Source organism: Diaphorina citri, unplaced genomic scaffold (genome assembly GCF_000475195.1).
Source record: "Diaphorina citri unplaced genomic scaffold, Diaci psyllid genome assembly version 1.1 scaffold1655, whole genome shotgun sequence".
Lineage (NCBI taxonomy): Eukaryota > Metazoa > Arthropoda > Insecta > Hemiptera > Psyllidae > Diaphorina > Diaphorina citri.
The window spans coordinates 48,280-54,279 of NW_007379081.1; positions in this window are offsets into that span (position 1 = coordinate 48,280).

The window sequence follows — 6,000 nt, forward strand, 5'->3', positions numbered from 1 at the left end:
TTTTAGTGTTCCCTCTGTCACCATCGTGTCGTTAATGCTAACACTATTCCCAGTGAATGTACCCTAGGACACCTAGGAGAAGAGTTAGTTGTCAAACCCTCAAGCAGAATTTGCTCAGTGACCTGAAGAAAGAAATGAATTTTATTGGATTGGAGAAATTTATCACACATGTATCTTTAGGCCACCTGACGTTCAATATTTCCTGAACACTTTTTTTTTAGTGTTCCCTCTGTCACCATCGTATCGTTAATGCTAACACTATTCCCAGTGAATGTACCCTAGGACACCTAGGAGAAGAGTTAGTAACCATACAATCGAACCCAATCAAACCACTCCTGAGCTTTGCAAGAGGATCAGGAGTATTCAGGAGTGTTTGAAATGGAGGAAACCGATTAACCATTTAAAGGCAGTGCAATAGTCCTAAACTAAAATGGACGCGGCACACAAGGGATCAAGAAGAGACCGGGTATTATTCTGCCAAGAAATGTGTATAAAGGTACTTCTACACTACAGTCAATCGACATCAAATTACCCCGATTGCAGCCAATCTTCGATCACCCTGTATGCATTGGAAGCTCCCCCATCACCTCCTTCCATCCGAGAAGATTTCAAAGGTACAATAGTTCTGGATTTCCTTCCTCCTCCTCCACACTAAGCAGAGAGTATTAGAAACGGTTGTTTTCTCTTCCTCTATGAGAGGTTTTATAGCTTGAATACCTTCAGGGACGTTGCTAGAACTTTATAGGAAAAAGAAACGAAAACACAAAAGGGCGGAGAAAAGTGCGGAATGAGAAGGAGCAGAGAAAATAAGACATGATCATTGTGAAAGCTTGTAAAGAAATTGATGTAGGTAGGTACAAAAAAAAAAGTAGAGTTATTTTGTAAAGAGAAGGGGAAAGGTTTGAAACATTCCGAATATTGATATTGATATTCGAATGTAACCCACACTGAAGTGGAAAAACCATGTAAGTGTGACCCAGAAAAATACCTACATACGAAAAAACAGGTGAAAAACGAGAAACAGAAATAGGAGAAAAAAAGAGAGATTGCCTTTATACGAGGAAAGCAGAGATTATAATAAAGAAAAATCACATTTCTCTACAAGGAAACAGCGAGAAGTCTGAAATGAAAATAATATTCCTTTTTTTTCTCTCCTCCTTTTACTTTTTTTAACCCTTTATGAATTATCACAAAATTATGAAAATTTGAAGGTTTTCCTATAATATTATGAATTAAGAGAAGGTAAAGCTAAAAAAAATCCCTTTCAAAACCAAAGAAAATTCTTTATGTTCTAAATTCTAAGGCTTTTGAACCAAAAGGCATGTTTTTTTTTTTTTTTTTTTTTTTTTTTTTTTTTTTTTTAGAGCTTTTTTATTTTACAGTAATGAACTAATCACACCAAAACCTACTGGGAGATTTCCCTTCGGGTTAACCCTGTGGGGTGTTATTGATCCCCCTTCCTGATCCCTCCTGGTGAGTATAATGTCGCCTGTATCCCTCCTCTAACCTCCTCCCTTACAACCACCCTACACAATGTTGTAGTTTACACCTACCTACTTTCAACAATTTCCACGCATAGGTATTACAGGTTGGTAGGTATTTCAAGCTGAAGGTTTGTAATTGTTCATGATATAAAATCTCACCATTGCATACGAAATTACAAAATAAATAACGAAAAGTAAATTCGACATCTCTACTAATCTTTGTTCTATTGCACATTGCATACTCAATGGATTTCACGGCGTTCATACAAATAACACTGTTTCTCCTTGTCTGAATGTTCAGGAGTGCCAGGACGCTCTCTCTCTCTCGTTCTCATTTTTCTCCTTCCTTCTTTTCCTTTATTCTTACAAAATGGTGGGGTCATGAAGAGCTTTATTGTACCGATTTATTTTATTATACTTTAGTGTAAAGCTAAAGCATGCCTGCCTTTAGAACACTCATTGGATATAAGGAAAACAATGTCTAGTACTCTAGTAGGTACATATTTAGAGTCTAAATGTTTACTTAGTAGAAGTTCTAATGCCTTGTAAAATAATAATTATTGTAACCTTTGACACACAAAAGGTTAGCTTAAAAAAGAAAAAAAGCTGGAAAAATCTCGTAAAAAATGTTTCTCCTTTTGAATTTAAAATATATTATGCTCCAAAGTTATTAAAAGTTTTTCGTTAAAGAGAAATATTTTCGTGGAACATGAACTTGACTTGTGCTTCCGTTCAAAAGCAAAGTAAAATTCCGAATTCTTCTTTTTCCCCAAATTAGAGATATTTAATTATTAGTTTCCAAATACTTTTCCAATAATTCAGAAAGAAGTTGAGAACCACACCTATTTAATAACGGGAAATAGGGAATAAAGGGGAATATAGCTAAAAATCTTGATCATAGGTATTTCATAATCATTATCGCGTAATTTGCAACACCATTAGGTCTGAATCTGAGTGTATTTGGCTACACTGCTTGTATCGACCAGCCTCAGTGGTGCAGTTGTTAACGCGTTGGACTTTGGATCTGGAGGTTGGTGGTTCGAGTCCAAGTCATGTCATGAAATTTATCTATATCAAGCAATGTATTTAGCTCCAAAAATGAAACATTTTTTATCATTTAAAATAGTGGAATTCTTTTTAGTCTGGTTTGCGCACTCTTGAAACAATGCCGAAAATTACTTTCACTAAGTATTGTATAAATTTGACTGTAAGTGATCTTCATTGCCTCTATTGTTTATATTGATCTACTCTAGCTTTGAGGAATTAAAGAAAATTTGTGAAGTGACAAGATGCACTGAGGTAAGAGTAGAACTTTGTACGAAATACTCTACGAAAGTTCTTCCTCTGCCTTCGTAGCTTTCTCTCTCTCTCTCTCTCTTTCTCTCTCTCTCATTGAAATTATACAGGGTTTAATGTTATACAGCATTTAAACGACGCGACTTTCAATGTTATACACAGCATGGTACTTATACAATACAGGGTAGAAAAAATATTACCAACAGTTTACATAACAATGTATGTTATGAACCCTGGAATTTATGTTACAAACTGTAATTACATTACCCTTCGATGTGCACAGCTAAGTAAATAACTAATTCATCAGAAGATCAGAAGACATCATGTTACCTATCTGATTCACTCGACCCCTAATGTAGTTAATAAATCAATCAATATCTTTGAAAGCACTGATCCAGTGACCTCTGATTCTTCATGAAGGGCACCCTTTATTTTGCATGTCACAAAGCGTCCAATGCCATCATCCTGACGAAAACAAAAGCTTTGTGGCAACATTGCACGCTTTTTTTGTTTCTTTTTGTCTTGTCAACACAACTAAAGCTCTTTCTTGTCTCTTTCCAGCAAGAAATATTACTTTTTTTTATCAAGCAATGTATTTAGCTCCAAAAATGAAACATTTTTTTATCATTTAAAATAGTGGAATTCTTTCTAGTCTGGTTTGCACACTCTTGAAACAATGCCGAAAATTACTTTCACTAAGTATTTTATAAATTTGACTGTAAGTGATCTTCATTGCCTCTATTGTTTATATTGATCTACTCTAGCTTTGAGGAATTAAAGGAAATTTGTGAAGTGACAAGATGCACTGAGGTAAGAGTAGAACTTTGTACGAAATAATCAAGCAATGTATTTAGCTCCAAAAATGAAACATTTTTTATCATTTAAAATAGTGGAATTCTTTCTAGTCTGGTTTGCGCACTCTTGAAACAATGCCGAAAATTACTTTCACTAAGTATTTTATAAATTTGACTGTAAGTGATCTTCATTGCCTCTATTGTTTATATTGATCTACTCTAGCTTTGAGGAATTAAAGGAAATTTGTGAAGTGACAAGATGCACTGAGGTAAGAGTAGAACTTTGTACGAAATACTCTACGAAAGTTCTTCCTCTGCCTTCGTAGCTCAGTTATCAATCGATTACCAAATAGTCAGTCAAGAATGGAATTTTATCCGCAACTAGTGACGTATTTTGCATAAGAGAAACATACCTTACATAACTCATTTTGACGCACAAGACAAGTAGACAATGTTCCTTCTCTTTCACAAAACCTTTCAGCCGTAAAATGATATCAACACTTCAGTAAAACTGTAAAAGTCTTCCTACAGGGGAATCGTAAACTCAAAACGCCCATGGGAAAAGTATTGAAAGTTGTGTAAAGAAAACCAGTAGGAAGGATAAAGAGGTGTTACCACTGCAACACGTCTGGAATGCAGAGTATCTAGGGAACACGGGAATAAGGACGTAGCTCAGTTATCAATCGATTACCAAATAGTCAGTCAAGCATGGAATTTTATCCGCAACTAGTGACGTATTTGCATAAGAGAAACATACCTTACATAACTCATTTTGACGCACTAGACAAGTAGGCAATGTCCTTTCTCTTTCGCAAAACCTTTCAGCCGTAAAATGATATCAACACTTCAGTGAAACTGTAAAAGTCTTCCTACAGGGGAATCGTAAACTCAAAACGCCCATGGGAAAAGTATTGAAAGTTGTGGAAAGAAAACCAGTAGGATATTTGCATAAGAGAAACATACCTTACATAACTCATTTTGACGCACTAGACAAGTAGGCAATGTCCCATCTCTTTCGCAAAACCTTTCAGCCGTAAAATGATATCAACACTTCAGTAAAACTGTAAAAGTCTTCCTACAGGGGAATCGTAAACTCAAAACGCTTACGAGTACATCTTGTTGGGATTATATTGGAAGTCGTTTCAACTTAGAAAACTGGGAAAAACAAGATAAAAAACTACTCTTCAGAACTGTTCTTAAATAAATTGAATTTTAGGAAAGGACCAAACTGAAAAGACTGAATTACAAAATTGTGGAAAGAAGTTAACCAGGGCACCTACAAAATTAGGTACAGAAAAAAAAGCACAATTCAATAACTCACTTAATGAATTGAATTATTATTAATATTTTATTTAATCCATCATAGCCTCGAACTTTTCAAGCATGATTGCGTGGGTAGCAATTCATAATATCTCAATGTTTTCCTTAGCACAGATTTTCACAATGTTTCCATTAAAAAAAAAAAAAAGATCGTAAACTCAAAACGCCCATGGGAAAAGTATTGAAAGTTGGGTAAAGAAAACCAGTAGGAAGGATAAAGAGGTGTTACCACTGCAACACGTCTGGAATGCAGAGTATCTAGGGAACACGGGAATAAGGAGGCACCGCAGCGTCAAGAGACAAAACGGGAAGGAAAAACCGCAAGGTAGTATTAATCTTCATAGGTTGCAAAAAGTTCTTGAAAGGGTTTGCTGGAATCACTATGGGACCATGGTAGGTATCTAAGAAACCTTTGATGCGAATATAACACTAGTATAGTTAAAGGGTAAAGTCCAGAATACCTAGTATGGATCTATTTTATGGCAAATCTTCACAGGTTGCAAAAAGTTCTTGGAAGGGTTTGCTGGAATCACTATGGGACCATGGTAGGTATCTACGAAACCTTTGATGCGAATATAACACTAGTATAGTTAAAGGGTAAAGTCCAGAATACCTAGTATGGATCTATTTTATGGCATTGAAAGAGCGAACACAGCATAATAATATTCATGACTTCAAAATGTTGTAAAAAAGATTCTTTTGAATAATCTTTGGGTTATACGTAGGTAGCTTACCAAGCAGGTACGTAAAACTAATGTCATGCCATAAAGGTTGTTCATGAATCTTTTGTTCTTGTGAAGTCTTGAGTTTCTAATGCTTGTAAAGCATTGTGTAATGTGACACTCTTAGAGTAATAATGTATCTATATAAACTTATTATATTATTATGTCATTCAAACTTACATTCACACCCTTTTTTTTCACACCTACTAACATGTACAGGCATAATAATTACAACCTAGGGCATAGAGTGGACCTGAGAACATACTGCATAGAATGGCATAGAGCATCGACCTACATGGTCGACCATACTAGCGGAATTCCGTCGCTTCGCTCCGGAATCCCGCTAGTTCATCCCGAGGCATGGCCAAACTTGTGGAAAAGGCA